Source organism: Mustela putorius, unplaced genomic scaffold (genome assembly GCF_011764305.1).
Source record: "Mustela putorius furo isolate JIRA1106 unplaced genomic scaffold, ASM1176430v1.1 tig00003913_pilon_pilon_pilon, whole genome shotgun sequence".
NCBI lineage: Eukaryota > Metazoa > Chordata > Mammalia > Carnivora > Mustelidae > Mustela > Mustela putorius.
In genome coordinates, this window is record NW_025422060.1 from 10,620,884 (window position 1) to 10,638,900 (window position 18,017).

The following is an 18,017-nucleotide window of genomic DNA, read 5'->3' on the forward strand; positions in this document are numbered from 1 at the left end:
GGCAGAGGGAGAAGCAGGCTCCCTGCCGAGCAAGGAGCCCGATGTGGGACTCGATCCCAGGACCCTGGGATCATGACCTGAGCCGAAGGCAGCTGCTTAGCCAACTGAGCCACCCAGGCATCCCAAAAATTTCATACATTTTTAAATAAGAGATACTGTTGGACTTCAGTCCCCTTTGATATAACTATATGTATACAAGCCTAAAGTGCTTTACCCTTAAGAAATGACTTAAGAAGATAAAAAGTCCAATATTAAAAATATTTTAAAAGTCTGAAAATTTGGAAAATATTTAAAAAGTTGAAACAGTTCTTCTGTTACATAGCAATAATTGTTTTGCATAAAATTAATGTATTTTTTTCTTTTTAAAAAATATTTTATTTATTTGAGAGAGAGAGGTAGAGAAAGAGAGCATGAGGGAGCAAGTGGGGAGAGGTTGTGGGCAGAGGAGGAGAGAAAGGGGCTGGATACAGAGTCCTACATGGGGCTTAATCTCACAACCCCAGGATCACAACCTGAGCTGAAATAAAAAATCGGACACTCAACCGACTGACTAAGCCACCCAGGTACTCCATTATTTCTTTATCTTTTTATTTTTGTTTAAATTAACATATAATGTATTATTTGTTTCAGGGGTACAGGTCCATTAATCATCAATCTTACACAGTTCACAGCGCTCACCATAGCACATACCCTACCCAATGTCCATCACCCGGCCACTGCGTCCTCCAGCAACCCTCAGTTTATTTCCCGAGATTAAGAGTCTCTTATAGTTTGTCTCCCTGTCTTGTTTCCTCTTGTTTCATTTTTCCCTCCCTTCCCCTATGACCCTGTCTTGTTTCTTGAATTCCTCATACCAGTGAGATCATATGGTAGTTGTCTTTCTCTGACTTATTTCACTTAGCATAATACCCTCTAGTTCCATCCACATTGTTGCAAGTGGCAAGATTGCATTATTTGATGGCTGCATAATATTCCTGTGTGTGTGTGTGTGTGTGTGTGTGTACACTACATCTTTATCCATCTGGGCTCTTTCCATAGTTTGGCTATTGTGGACATTTCTGCTATAATCCCACTGGGGTGCACATGCCCCTTTGGATCACTACATTTTTATCTTTAGGGTAAATACCCAGTAGTGCAATTGCTGGTTCATAGGGTAGCTCTATCTTCAACGTCTTGAGGAAACTCCATACTGTTTTCCAGAGTAACTGCACCAGCTGGCATTCCCACCAACAGTGTAGGTGGGTTTGTCTTTCTCTGTATCCTCACCAACACCTGTTGTTTCCTGTTAATTTTAGCCATTCTGGCTCTTGTGAGGTGGTATCTCACTGTGGTTTTGATTTGTATAACCCTGATTCTGAGTGATGTTGAGCACTTTTTCATGTGTCTCTTGGCCATTTGGATGTCTTCTTTACATAAATATGTGAGTCTGATAAGTTCTTTATAGATTTTGGATATAGTCCTTTATCTGATATGTTATTTGCAAATATCTTCTCCCATTCTGTTGGTTATCTTTTAGTTTTGTTGACTTTCCTTTGCTGTACAAAAGCTTTTTAAAAAAATATTTTACAGAGAGGGAGGTCACAAGTAGGCAGAGAGGCAGGCAGAGAGAGGGGTGAACAGGCTCCCCACTGAGCAGAGAGCCCCATGCGGGGCTTGATCCCAGGACCCTGAGATCATGACCTGAGCCGAAGGCAGAGGCTTAACCCACTGAGCCACCCGGGAGCCCCTCTGTGCAAAACCTTTTCATCTTGATGAAGTCCCATTAGTTCATTTTTGCCCTTGCTTCCCTTGCCTTTGGTGATGTTTCTAGGAAGAAGCTGCTGTGGCTGAGGTCGAAGAGGTTGCTGCCTGTCCATTGTTTGTTTTTGAAGAGATTTGTGATCATGTATAATTTGAGATTTATACAATATGAATCATGCTGTCAAAAATTATTTTCAAAGCCCCTTTTTTAGTGATTGATAATATTTCCTTATTTAATCATACACTCAGTGTTGAGCATTTAGATTGTTTTCAGTTTTCCCTCTCATTATAATTATAATAATATAATAACTCATTATAATGCAGTCATAAACCTCACTATCAATGTCTGCAAGGCTTTATTCAGAAATCAGTCTGCCTCAGGACAATTTGGCGCCCTGAAAAGATAGACTCAAGTGAATGCCTTTGTGTTTTGACCTGAGAACAAGAGTATAATGCAACAGACTTTGGCTGTGTATTACCAGATTGCTTTCCAGATAACTTACACCAAATTATGCCAAAGAAATGACTCTGATGGTGGAAATGTTTGGTTCCTCAGTAGAATGATGGTGTTGAAGCATTTGAGGAATGATTCATAATTAGAAATCCTGAGACTAGTCAGTGAGCTGGGTAAGATTTTAAAGTAGATTATTTAAAAAATTACTTGTGTATTCTCAAAGAAGGAAGTGGTGTTTACTGATGTTTCATAAGAACAAGTTGATCATGTATTATGAAATCCAAATTGTGCATTGAACAAACTTTTTTCAGTGGCAGGGTTTGTGGGCTTCTAGTTCAGGGAATGATACAGTGGTTTAGATTTTAACAAAATATTTGATGAGATTGCTCATGATATTCTCATGCATGAAATTGAGGAATGTGGTGAAATACAACCCTTAAAAGACAGAAATGGTGGGGAGGAGTCAAGATGGTGGGGAAGTAGCAGGCTGAGACAACATCAGGTAGGAGGAGATCAGCTAGATATCAAACCTTTCAGAACACCTACAAATCCAACAGGAGATTGAAGAGAAGAGCAGAAATTCTAGAAACAGAAAATTGACCACTTTCTGAAAGGTAGGACTGGCGGAGAAGTGAATCCAAAGCCACGGGAAGATAGACTGCAGGGGGAGGGGCCGGCTCCCAGCAAGCAGCGGAACAATGGAGCACAAAATCAGAACTTTTAAAAGTCTGCTCCACTGAGGGACATTGCTCCAGAGGCCTAGCTGGGGTGAAGCCCACATGGGGACAGCATGGTCTCAGGTCCCGCGGGGTCACAGAAGGATCGGGGTGTCTGAGTGTTGCAGAGCTCACAGGTATTAGACCGGGGAAGCTGTCTACAGAGACGAAGCTGAGAGTGAGCTCTCAACTCAGGTTACCTTAAATTGTGATCTGTGGCACAGGCCACTTTTCTGTGAGCAGGGACCCCACAAGATCCGGGGAGACCCCTCTGGAAGAAGTTAGGGATCTGCAGGGTTCGAAGACTCCAGGTGGGGCTGTGTCTCAGAAACAGAGATGCTTGGTCTCAGGCTGGGTGAGCTCAGAGCACAACCGGAGGCCAGGGAGATGGGAGTGATTGAGCGCTTTTCTCTGAGGGCACACTGAGGAGTAGGGCCCTGAGCTCTTGGGTCCCCTGGGCCAGAGATATGGAGGCTGCCATTTTCATTCCCATCCTCCGGAACTCTATAGAAAATGTTCAGGAAAAAAAAGCTCCCAAAAGCGAACCCGGGTGGATTACTTAGCCTGGCCCCTGGTAAGGGCGGTGCAATTCCACCTCGGGCAAAGACACTTGAGAATCACTACAACAGGCCCCTCACCCAGAAGATCAGCAAGAAATCCAGCCAAGACCAAGTTCACTTACCAAGGAGAATAGCGGAATTCCAGAGGAGGAGAAAGCAAAGCATGGAATTCATGGCTTTCTCCCCATGATTCTTTCATCTTGCAAAGTTAATTAATTTATTTTATTTTTTTCTTTTGCTAAATTTTTTTTTAAACCTTTACCCTTTCCTCTTTTAACGTTTTAAAACTAGTTTATCTTAAAAATACCTTTCATTAAAAAAAATATTTTTTGAACCTTCATTATTATGGTCATATTTTATCTTTCATTGTATCTAACTTTATTTTTTGTATACACATAGGGTTTTTTCTTCTAAAAAAATCTGGGATACAACTTCTTCTAATAGATCAAAATATACCCTAAATCTAGCATAGGGCTTTTTTCTAGTCTCCACCTGAGGAAATTTTCTCCACTTTCTTTTTCTTTATTCTCCCAACCAACTTATCAACTCCTTTTTAGAAATTAAAAAAAAATTTTTTTTCATCTTTATAGTCATATTCCATCACATCATCATGTTTACCCTTATATATGTATTTCATTCTTTAAAATTTTGGGGGGTAGTTTCTTCTAAGAGACCAAAATACTCCCAAAATTAAGTGGGTGACCCTGTTCTATTCATCAGTCTAATACGTATATATTTTCTGTTTTATATTTTTTCTTTTTAAATTTTTTGCTGAACTTCTTTTTACCCCCTTTCTTCCTCCCATGATTTGGGGTCTCTTCTGATTTGGTTAAAGCATATTTTCCTGGGGTCTTTGCCACCCTTTTAGTATTTTATTTGCTCCTTCATATATTCTTATCTAGATAAAATGACAAGGCAGAAAAACTCACACAAAAAAAAAAAAAAAAAAAAAAAAAAAAAAAGAACAAGAGGCAGTACTGAAGGCCAGAGGCCTGATCAAGACGGGCACTGGTAATATGTTAGATCTAGAGTTCAGAACGACGATTCTCAAGGTGCTAGCCGGGCTTGAAAAAGGCACGGAAGATATTAGAGAAACCCTGTCTGGAGAAATAAAAGCCCTTTCTGGAGAAATAAAAGAACTAAAATCTAACCAAGTTGAAATTTAAAAATCTATTAATGAGGTACAATAAAAAAATGGAGGCTCTAATGCTAGGATAAATGAGGCAGAAGAGAGAATTAGCGATATAGAAGGCCAAATGACAGAGAATAAAGAAGCTGAGCAAAAGAGAGACAAACAAATACTGGATCAGGAGGGGAGAATTTGAGAGATAAATGATACTATAAGATGAAACAACATTAGAATAATTGGGATTCCAGAAGAAGAAGAAAGAGAGAGGGGAGCAGAAGGTATATTGGAGAGAATTATTGTAGAGAATTTCCCTAATATGTCAAAGGGAACAAGCATAAAAATCCAGGAGGCACAGAGACCCCCCCCTTAAAACCAATAAGAATAGGTCCACACCCTGTCATCTGATAGTAAAATTTGCAAGTCTTCGTGACAAAGAAAAATCCTGAAAGCAGCCCGGGACAAGAAGTCTGTAACATACAATGGTAAAAATATTAGATTAGCAGCTGACTTATCCAGAGACCTGGCAGTCCAGAAATAACTGGCATGATATATTCAGAGCACTAAACGAGAAAAACATGCAGCCAAGAATACTATATCCGGCTAGGCTATCATTGAAAATAGAAGGAGAGATAAAAAGCTTCCAGGACAAACAAAAACTAAAAGAATTTGTAAACACCAAACCAGCTCTACAGGAAATATCGAAAGGGGGCCTCTAAGCAAAGAGAGAGACGAAAAGTAATAGATCAGAAAGAAACAGAGACAAAAAACCGTGATAGTCACCTTATAGGCAATACAATGGCACTAAATTCATATCTCTCAATAGTTACCATGAATATAAATGGGCTAAACGCCCAAATCAAAAGACACAGGGTATCAGAATGGATAAAAAAAAAAAAAAAACCCAAAACTTATCAATATGCTGTCTACAAGAAACTCATTTTAGACCCAAAGACCCCTCCAGATTTAAAGTGAGGGAGTGGCAAACAATTTATTACGCTAATGGACATCAAAAGAAAGCTGGGGTGGCAATCCTTATATCAGATCAATTAGATTTTAAGCCAAAGACTATAAGAAATGAGGAAGGACACTATATCATAGTCAAAGGGTCTGTCCAACAAGAAGACCTAACAATTTTAAATATCTATGCCCCTAACGTGGGAGCAGCCAACTATATAAACCAATTAATAACAAAATCAAAGAAACACATTGACAATAATACAGTAATAGTAGGGGACTTTAATACTCCCCTCACTGAAATGGACAGATAATCCAGCAGAAGATCAACAAGGAAATAAAGGTCTTAAATGACACACTGGACCAGATGGACATCACAGATATATTCAGAAATTGCATCCCAAAGCAACAGAATACACATTCTTCTCTAGTGCACATTGAACATTCTCCGGAATAGATCACATCCTGGGTCATAAATCAGGTCTCAACTGGTATTAAAAGATTGGGATTATTTCCTGCATCTTTTCAGACCACCATGCTCTAAAACTAGAATTCAATCACAAGAGGAAATTTGGAAAGAACCCAAATACATGGAGACTAAACAGCATCTTTCTAAAGAATTAATGGGTCAACCAGGAAATTAAAGAAGAAAAAATTCATGGAAACAAATGATAATGAAAACACAATGGTTCAAAATCTGTCAGACACAGCAAAGGCAGTCCTGAGAGGAAAATATATAATGATACAAGCCTTTCTCAAGAAACAAGAAAGGTCTCAAATACACAACCTAACCCTACACTTAAAGGATCTAGAAAAAGAAAAACAAAGAAAGCCTAAACCCAGCAGGAGAAGAGAAATAATAAAGATCAGAGCAGAAATCAATGACATAGAAACAAACAAAAAACAATAGAACAAATCAATGAAACTGGGAGCTGGTTCTTTGAAAGAATTAATAAGATTGATAAACCCCTGGCCAAACTTATCAAAGAGAAACAGAAAGTATCCAAATAAATAAAATCATGAATGGAAGAGTAGAGATCACAACCAACACCAAAGAAATAGAAATGATTATGAGAACATATTATGAGCAACTATACACCACCAAATTTGACAATCTGGAAGAAATGGATGTATTCCTAGAGACATATAAACTACCACAACTGAACCAGGAAGAAATAAAAAACCTGAACAGACCCATAACCGGTAAGGAGATTGAAACAGTCATCAAAAATCTCCCAACAAACAGGAGCCTAGGGCCAGATGGCTTCCCAGGGGAATTCTACCAAACACTTAAAAAAGAATTATTTCCTATTCTCCTGAAACTGTTCCAAAAAATAGAAATGGAAGGAAAACTTCCAAACTCATTTTATGAGGCCAGCGTTACCTTGATCCCAAAACCAGACAAGGATCCCATCAAAAGAGAGAATTACAGACCAATATCCTTGATGAACACAGATATGAAAATTCTCACCAAAATATTAGCTAATAGGATTCAACAGTACATTAAAAGAATTATTCATCACAACTAAGTGGGATTTATTCTAGGGCTGCAAGGTTGGTTCAATATCTGCAAATCAATCAATGTGATACAATACATTAATAAAAGAAAGATCAAGAACCATATGATACTCTCAATAGATGCTGAAAAAGCATTTGACAAAGTACAGCATCCTTTCCTGATCAAAACTCTTCAAAGTGTAGGGCTAAAGGGTACAAACCTCAGTATCATCAAAGTCGTCTATGAAAAACCCACCACAAATATTCTCAATGGAGAAAAACTGAGAGCTTTTTTGCTAAGGTCAGGAACATGGCAGGGATGCCCATTATCATCAGTTCTATTCAACATAGTACTAGAAGTCCTAGCCTCAGCAATCAGACAACAAGAAGCAATTAAAGGCATCCAAATTGGCAAAGAAGTCAAACGATCACTCTTTGCAGATGATATGGTACTATATGTGGAAAACCCAAAGACTGCACTCCAAATCTGCTAGAACTTGTACAGGAATTCAGTAAAGTGCCAGGATATAAAATCAATGCACAGAAATCAGTTGTATTTCTTTCCACCAAGAACAGGACAGAAGAAAGATAAATTAAGGAGTCAATCCCATTTATAATTGCACCCAAAACCATAAGATACCTAGGAATAAATCTAACCAAAGAGGCAAAGAATCTACTGATAAAACGATGAAGTACTCATGAAAGAGATTGAAGAAGACAGAAATGGAAAAATGTTCCATGCTCATGGACTGGAAGAACAAATATTGTGAAAATTTCTATGTTACCTAAAGCAATCTACACATTTAATGCAATCCCTATCAAAATACCATCCTTTTTTTTTTTTTCAAAGAAATGGAACAAATAATCCTAAAATTTATATGGAACCAGAAGAGACCTCGAATAGCTAGAGGAATATTGAAAAAGAAAGCCAAAGTTGGTGCATCACAATTCCAGACTTCAAGTTCTATTACAAAGCTGTCATCATCAAGACAGTATGGTACTGGCACAAAAACAGACACATGGATCAATGGAACAGAATAGAGAGCCCAGAAATATACCCTGAACTCTATATAGTCAATGAATCTTCAACAAAGCAGGAAAGAATGTCCAACGGAAAAAAGACAGTCTCTTCAACAAATAGTGTTGGGAAAATTGGACAACCACATGCAGAAAAATGAAACTGGACCATTTCCTTACAGCACACATGAAAATAGACTCAAAATGGATGAAGAACCTCAATGTGAGAAAGGAATCCATCAAAATCCTTGAGGAGAACACAGGCAGCAACCTCTTCCACCCCAGCTGCAGCAGCTTCTTCCTAGGAACATCACCAAAGGCAAGGGAAGCAAGGGCAAAAAATGAACTATTGGGATTTCATCAAGATCAAAAACTTTTGCACAGCAAAGGAAACAGTCAACAAAACCAAAAGACAACTGACAGAATGGAAGAAGGTATTTACAAACGACATATCAGATAAAGGGCTAATATCCAAAATCTATAAAGAGCTTAGCAAACTCAGTACCCAAAGAACAAATAATCCAATCAAGAAATGGGCAGAGGACATGAACCTGCAAAGAAGATATCCATGGCCAAAAGACACATGAGAAAGTTCTCCACATCACTCAGCATCAGGGAAATAACAAATCAAAACCACAGTGAGATACCACCTCACGCCAGTCAGAAAGGCTAAAATTAACAAGTCAGGAAATGACAGATGCTGGCGAGGATGTGGAGAAAGGGGAACCCTCCTACACTGTTGGTGGGAATGCAAGCTGGTGCAAACACTCTGGAAAACAGCATGGAGGTTCCTCAAAATGTTGAAAATAGAGCTACCTTACGACCCAGCAATTGCACTACTGGGTATTTACCCTAAAGATACAAATGCAGTGATCTGAAGGGGCACATGCACCTGAATGTTTATTGCAGCAATGTCCAGAATAGCCAAACTATGGAAAGAACCTAGCTGTTCATCAACAAATGAATGGGTAAAGAAGCTGGTACACACACACACACACACACACACACACACACACACAAGAATACTATGCAGCCATGAAAAGAAATGAAATCTTGCCATTTGCAATGATGTTTATGGAACTAGAGGATATTATGCTTAGTGAAATAAGTAAACTGGAGAAAGACAAGTATCATATGATCTCCCTGATATAAGGAAGTGGAGATGCAATGTGGGGGGTTTGAGGGAGTAGGAAAAGAATAAAGGAAACAAAATGGGATCGGGAGGGAGACAAACCATAAGAAACTCTTAACCTCACAAAACTGACCATTGCTGGGGGCATGGGGTAGGGAGAGGGTGGTGGGATTATGGACATTGGGGAAGGTATGTGCTACGGCGAGTGCTGTGAAATGTGTAAGCCTGACGATTCATAGACCTGTATCCCTGGGGCTAATAATACATTATATGTTAATAAAAAAAATAAAAACTTTAAAAAAAGAAACTTTGCAAAACAGTACAAAAAAAAAAAAAGAGAGAGACAGAAATGGTTTCTTCATTATAGAACTTAACTGTCTAGTGGAAGTCATAGGGAAATTGATTTCAGCTGAATGTCAAGACTCTTCAAGCAGAAGTAATAGACTTAAAAAGGAGCAAGACTGTAACCTTGAAGATATTTGAATGGAACCTTGCCAGGAAAGGTGCAGAGGAGACTTGAGTACTGGATACACATTGGAATTCAGTGTCCTTTAAGATTTTGTTAATCTTTTGTCTGTGATTCTTAGTATAGCTAAAGGCACTGTTGGAGAGGATATGCCCTTACTTCCCCCAAAATAGCTTGTGTTGTATAATCCAGGTAGGTTCTCATGGGCAGGTCACCATGGGTATTAAGACAGATAATGGATAAGGGCAAAATAATCTCAACCACAGGAATAACCTAATGAAACACATGTCCTACTGATCTTGACTTGACATCTCAGAGGATAGCTTATCTGTGTCACAGCCATTTTCCAGGGTGTGTCATCAGGCTGGTCAGCAGAGGGCAATACAGTACAGTTCACGGAGGCTTTCGTGTCCTGGTAACATCATAGACTGGACAAGGTGGTCTTACCTGAGGGCTGAAGAGATGGTAAGATTCCTGGCTAGTGATTCCAAGACACACTGACTCAGTGACCCAGAAGAAAGGATTTCCTGTTAATCCAGGACCTGGAGCCAAAGCTGACCACCCACTCTCATAAGAATCCCCTGGGAGAAAAGCAGCATTTTCTGCTTCCCAATCCCTGAAGTAGCAGCCATGGCCCTTTGGCCTCTTGGCCTCAGAGCTTCTGCCTGCTGCTCAGAATGCTCCAGGAGGAAACAGTTGCCCTGAACTTTGAATGTGGCTAATAGTATTCTCATGACTTTCTCACTCGAGGCCTGCCCCATCACCCCTTTTGATTAGGACTGGAAGTTTGGAGTCTGGATGACTGGCTTCCTGCAGACGAGGCTGGGAGGCTGAACTACCGCCAGTAATTCATGGAGGTCACTAGGTCGGTGTTCTCCTCTCTGTTTTCCTGTCCCCTGAAGCAGCATTTTGAATAAACAGCTCTTTCCTCTCACAAACCAAGACATGAAAAATACTTTTGTCGTCCCACTCGCTACTTTCCAGGTCCTATTTTCTGTGTCCCTTTCTTGCATTCTTTCTGATTTCTGTCCTTTTTTGGGGGGGTGTATCATTGTGACTAATAGGAATGGGGGGGGGAAGGCCAGCAGTAATACTGTTTCGTTTTGGGAATGGTCTTAGTTACAGGAATCTCTTCTATGTTTGGAAAGATTCTGTGTTTTCTTAAAGGTCTTTTCCTTGCAGCAATCAAGATTTAAAAAATTCCACAATGAAATATTTCCATTCCTGGTCATGCTTGATACCATGCATCGCTTAGAATTAGATGAACATAATTAAAACAAGCAGGAGGCTCAAGTACACGTAGAAATATTGAGACTTCCCAAATGTCAGCACAGGAATATAAAGTTGGCATCTTGTCATTAGCCTCCACAGTTCTGTTTCCCCAGGTTTATGGACTCCATCATTGGTTACATACATCCACACAACCAACAGGCATGCATGTATTATTCAAACATGCAACTACTAACTACAGACCCCCAGATTTTTGATGATGATGATGATTTCTTTGGGACAAACAAACACAAGATGCTTGGAGGAAAAAATGCATTTAAAATGTAAATAAAATTTTGAATACCACTCTGGCTGCCGCATGATTAGAAATCATTGTTTCCTTGTTTACTCTAAGTTCATTACTTAGAAACCACTGAACCTGGAAATTCAGAATAAGCCATTTATTCTTTTTTTTTTTTAATAGTCATCCAATTTCAAGTATCTTTTTTTTTAAGATTTAATTTATTTATTTGACAGAGAGAGAGAGACATCACAAATAGGCAGAGAGGCAGGCAGAGAGAGAAAGGAGGAAGCAGGCTCCCTGCTAAGCAGAGAGCCCAATGTGGGGCTTGATCCCAAGACCCCGGGATCATGACCTGAGCCGAAGGCAGAGGTTTAACCCACTGAGCCACCCAGGCGCCCAAGCCATTAATTCTTAAAGCCTTCTCCTTGGGAGTCATCTATGTGATTTTTTAATTTTTTACTATGTAAGTGTGTCCAGACATGGGAAACTGGGTATTTTTCCTCTTCTGATCTTCTGTTCATTTATCTGAACTAAATGAAAATGACTAAACTATTGTTAGGTACATATAGATCAGTAATTATTTATCTTCCTGATGAATTGACCCTTTTATTATCATGAACTCCTTCTTTGTCTATTAATATTTTGTCTGTTATGAATAGAGCCATCTAATTCTCTTATGGTCATTTTTTGTATGGTATATCTTTTTTTTTTTAATCCTTTTAATCTGAATGTCTTTATGTCAATGAATATAAGTGTGTCTCCTGCAGCCAGCACATAGTTCAGTCCTGCTCTTTTACCCAATTTGTCAGTCTTTTTTTTTTTTTTTGAATGGCGTATCTTGTCCATTTACATTTAATGTAATTATTGACATGGGTGGATTTCAGAGTGCCACTTTTTTCTATTTGTTTCATATCTTTTTGTTCCACTTCTTCCTTTATTGTCTTTTTTATTAAGTATCTTTAGCATACTATTTCAAATCACTTGTTGATTTTTTTTTTACATAGAATTTTTAGTTATTTTTTTAGTGGTTACCCCAGGGATTATAATATGCATCTGAAGTATCACAGTTTATTTCAGAATAATACTTAATTCTAATAAAATTTAGAAACATTGTTTTAATATAACTTCATTCCTTCTTTTGTGCCACGATGGTCTGATCATCTGTATACATTTACATTTGTAAAAAGCACAACAAAGTGTCATAATTACTGCTTTATACAATCTTATGTGTTTTAAAGAAATTAATAGATGTAATGAAGAACAATATATTTACAATCTTTTTAAAAATTTTAAAATTTTAATTCCAGTATAGCTAACATACAGTGTTCTATTAGTTTCAGGTGTACAATATAGTGTGGTTCAACACGTCTATACATCATTACTCAGTGCTCATCATGATAAGTATACTCTTAATCCCCTTCACCTATTTCACCCATTCTCCCACCCCTCTGATAAGCTTTATTTTAAACTGAGTATGCTCAGTTAAGTTTCATTTGTTCGTTTGTTTTTTCAACAGGAACATTTTATACTTGAAGCATGCTTTAGAATGAATGGTTCTAGGTGTGTCTGTGTGGCTCAATCAGTTAAGTGGCTAACTCTTGGTCTCTGCTCAGGTCATGATCTCAGGGTCATGGGATCCAGACCTGTGTTCAACTCTGCACTCAGCCAGGAGTCTGCTGGAGATTCTTTCTCTCTCTCCCTTTCCGTCTGGTCCCTGACACCACTCACACACTCATGTACTCTCTCTCTCTCTTTCAAAAAAGAGAATGTGTGGTTCTAAAAGATGTATGTATTACATTCCATCCAAGAAAAACAGAATATGTTTTCTTCAAGTACACACAGAAGAATCTGCTGCTTAAATCACATAAAAAGAGACATAACAAATATTACAAGTTTGAGAAGACTGAAATCACACCAAGTATATTTTCTAACCACAATGTGCAAAACTAAAGATAAACAATAAAACAAAGCTGAAAAACTACAGTGTAAATATTAAATATTTAATATGCAAATATTAAACAACACACTATTGCACAACCAGTGCGCCAAATAAGGAATCAAATGACAAATCAAAATATGTCTCAGGATAAAAGAAAAGGAAAACACAATATTCTGAAACCCACAGGATGCAGCAAAAGCAGATGTTAGAGTGAAATTTATGCTATAGATGCTTGTATTAAGGAAAAAAAGTTTAAATAAACAACTTAACATTATGCCACAAGGAAGCTTAGCTGAAATTTAGGAGAGGTAGGAAATAACAAAGAAAAAGAATAAACCACAACAGAACACTGAAAGCAATGACCAGTTTTTCCAAAATAAATAAATAAATAAATAAATAAACAAAATTGGCAATGCTTTTAACTACATTAACTAAGAAAAACAAGAGAAGAGACTCAGAAACCAGCACAGAATCATCTCAGCAAACATTTTTTGAATGGATGACTTGACAAGGAAGTTTAACTCTGTTTTCTACATATGTGTCTCTTCTCTCTGCATGCCTGAAATTCATTTTCTTTTTCTTGCTCTAAAATATTTGCTTCGAGTTCCTGGTCTTGAAGTGGGAGCTCTTACGGGGGGATCACAGATGTCTTAACAAATCCCAGGAGACTTTTTCTCAAGCATGAGGCAGTGGTAGCTGCCCCTGGGGACAGAGAACTCACACTGCATTAATGATTGATGATAAGATGTTGCAGGAGATCACTAATCTATTTGAGCATTTTTAGGTGTAATATTTGTTGCTGAGATGGTAGGGAAATGCCCTTCCTCTGAGCTGACTATCCTTTCCTTCTGCCTCGTCTTGCCCTTCTTCACTCCCAAGCTCTGACATAGAAACAAATCCACATCTCACCAGTCTGGGTTGTTGTGGGGGTTTGTTGTAAAGACAGATAACATGATGTAAGACACTAATTGAATGATTATTAGAACAACTAGGGACACAAAAGAGAATTTAAAAGGGCATGGTTAGGAGGTGTGGTATTTAAATGCAACATTCCTTGCAAAAAGTAGGACCTTATCTACTTTGTGAATGAGGGAGGCAAAAGTGGAATAGGAGAGACCCAGGGAAAAGTGCTGCTATGTGAGTTAACAGAAAGTTCTATGATGGGTCATGAGAGAGAGGCTTGATGTGCTTTTCTGGTAGAAGGGGAATGGACTAGTAGCAAGAACAGTATTTCCAAGGAAACCAAGCCTGATGTGAATTCTGGTAGATAAGCAGGGTTTTGCTGCCCTTGGTGGAGAGCAGGGGGAAGGACATTCCAGACAGACGGAATAGAGAAGTAGCAAGGAGCAAACAATCCACTATATAATTTCTTGTCCATATTGGTCTTCACAATTATGTTTGTTTAGTTCAATCTGTAATTGTGTTTGCTGTGAGTACATAGTGACTGAACACGAGGGGAACAGGACCCCAGACAGACCATGGTGAGGTGAGGTAAGCCTGACTAGGATTAAAATGTCCCCAGATATTACCGGAAAATAACAATTCACAGCGACAACTGCATTCAGTTGCTTGCATTGATATTTTACTACAAAATCTCTATTAAACACACATTTACAGGGACGATTTCGCTATAATTTCCTACATGAATGTCATTTATATTGTTTTTGTTTCGTTTGGTTTGCCCTAACAAATTGTTATATGTTTAGTCTATTCATTTTAGATGAGACTTTACTGACAGGATTGACTATTAAAATAAGTAGTAAAAATAAGTGTAGGGAAGAGCGTTCAGAGCAGTCTGGTGAATGCTGATTCAATGAAGAATTATGCTCCCGGAGACCTCGGAGTCGTTGCCAAACTGGCCTGGCCTGGAGCAGGGACGGAGGGTTAGGGGCAATCTGCATTGCCTCTGCCTTCCAGTAATTGCTTCTTTGCCATCCCTATTAGTCATCTGACTGCAGTTAAAATAACACTGATGACTTTCTGCTTAATGTTCTAGAATAGACAATCAGGAAGCCATGAAGCAGAGACAATGGGTAATCTTAAAATCAGTGAGGTGGCCTAGCCAGCCTTCCCCCTTGTCTTTCAGTAATTGGTTACCGGCAGAGGAGATGCAGCATTGAGCTGCTCCCCCCCCCGCCCCCCCCCCCCGCCCGCCCGCTGTCCTGGATCTGTTAGTGGGGCTGAAGGAAGAGATAAAATAGTTAGAACTCCTGAAGGGTCTCCTGTATAGAAAAGCTCAGGAATGGGATAGATAGACTGTTGTGGGGTCTGCCGCTCCAAATCCCAGAGCCTGAGACACTGGTTGATTTGGGTGTTGGGAATGGGGAAGGGTGGGAAGAGCATAGTATGAGCCATCCTTCTTTCTTTTCTTTAAGGAAGGTGCCCTATCACGCATTTGGTTTTTTGTTTTTTGATTTTATTTTATTTATTTATTTATTTTTTTTTTTAGTGTAAGGGCAAATAGTTCTTTTTTTTAGCTAAGTTTTTTTTTAAAGATTTTATTTATTTATTTGAGAGAACACGCATACAATCATGTGAGTGGTGGGGAGGGGCAGAGGGTGAGAGACAGAGGGAGGAGACTCCCTGCTGAGCAGGGAGCCCAATGTGGGTCTCAATCCTGGGACCCTGGATCATGACCTGAACCAAGGCAGCTGCTTAACTGACTGAGCCACCCAGGCGCCCCTAGACTAAGTTTTAATCCCAGTGTAGTTAACATATGGTGTTATATTAGTTTCAGGTGTGCAATATAGTGAGTCCATACTTTCTACAACACCCAGTGCTCATCAGGACCCTTTCACTCCTTAATCCCCACCACCTATTTCACCACCCCCCCCACCTCCCATTTGGTAACCTTCCCTTCTCTGTAGTTACATGTCTGTTTCTTGGTTTGTCTCTCTCTCTCTTTCCTTTGCTTATTTGTTTTGTTTCTTAAATTCCACATGAGTGAAATCATGAGGTATATGTCTTCCTCTGACTTACTTTTCTTTGCATTGTACTCTCTAACTCCATCCATATCGTTGCAAAGGCACGATTTTATTCTTTTTTATGGCTGAGTAATATTCCACTGTGTGTGTATGAATATATATTCATATTATTATATACATATCATACTGTATACTGGATAATATGATATGTATTCTGTGTGTGTGCGCGCACACACACACACACCACATCTTCTTTATCCATTCATCCGTTGATGGAGACTAGGGCTGTTTCCATATGTTAGCTATTGTAAATAATGCTGCTATAAACATAGGGATGCATGTACCCCTTTGAATTAGTGTTTTTATATTTTTGATCACCTACTTATCTTACCACTTTCTCATTAGGCATTAGTGATGTTGCTGACAGAGGGACCTTGGGGTGGACATTTGAGGGCTTATGTTGCTCCACATTCCATCCCCATCTCAATATGTATTTTCTTTGCAACATATACTGCGGTCTTCATTCCCAATATTCAGACATTGCCTGTGAGTCGACAGAATACAAATTCCGCTTGCCATCTACACCCAGCAAGGAGTTTTTGGGAGGAATGAGTTACACATGGTGTCCTGCTCAGATGATGGCGGTCAGCTCCTGGTGGCGGGTGGTCAGAGGCTGCCCCCTGGAGATCCGGGTCAGGAGGTTAGCCACCAAGTCCTCAGGATTGTGCCTTTGAAATGTCTCTCTCATCTTTTGTTTGGAATGTTTCTCTTCTCTTCCCTTGTCCATGTTGCTATAATCACCACTTTTTACTCTACACTCATTACCCATGCTTGGATGTCGGCACAAGTCTTATCAGCTGGTTGGCTTGACTCCCTTGTCAGAAACTAAGTGGCTCCTTATTTTCTTATTATGGAGTATAGGTATCCCTGCCTCACTCTGCCTTTCTTCCTCATTTGACCCCACACTTACCCTCTGAGAATGTGTCACGCAGAGCTCCTCATCACAGCCCCTCTGGGGCTGGTGCTTTCCCTTCAAGCTGTGTTTGCTGTCTTGTCTTTCCTTAATTTAATTTAATTTTATTATTATTTTATAGAATATCCTTTCCTTCTTTGCTGCCCATTCACATCCGACTTAACCTTTAAAACCACATTTTCTAGGAAGCCTCCATGGATGCTTCTGCTTTTACTCTCCTATGAAATTCTCTTGGGCTTCATGACTAAATCCAAGAACTCAATATAACTTTGCACTGACTTCTATTACCCACTAATTGTTTTTAAGTCATGGGATTCCAAATTAGAAAAAAAAAAAAGATAATTCCATTACATACTTCTTTAGTGTGTTTAAAGTATCCCCAACAAGTCCTAAGTCCTTAGCAATTCTCAATAAACTTTTTTAGCTTGGCTAATTCTGCATTTTCCAGCACCGAAGAAGACTGGAGACAGTTCTACGAATACAGCTCTTGTTCCTTTCTTCACAGTTGCTCTAGGATATTCCTAACAGCCTCAGGGGGCTGTCTGTGTTGGCATTTAAGGGGCAGGATAAAGTGGCTTAAGCTATTCGTCTTGGAATCTTTTTTTCTCCAATACAGTCACTCTTGGGAACAGGTTTCTTTTCTTTCCTTCAAGTGCCCCTGAAATGTCCCCCTCACATAAAATCCTGCTTTCTCTCATATGTGACCATTTCCACCATTGCTCCCACTCCATTCTTCCCTGCTGCCATTTCGGGCAAAAGCCGCGCACACAGTTTTTAAGTATTTTCCTTAGGTCATGGTCATTATGCATGGATTCAAGTAACCATGTAAATGTACTAATATCATGAACTCAAAAATGCAACTACAGTATTTCTGGTGTTATAGGGATTACTGTCCTGAAGGGAAGTGAGAACCTTGGTCCCAATTTCCATCATACTAAATACAACCCAAACTTCTATTTCCCTCAGGTCATTGGAATCTGGTTATTCTCTTTTACAGAACTGG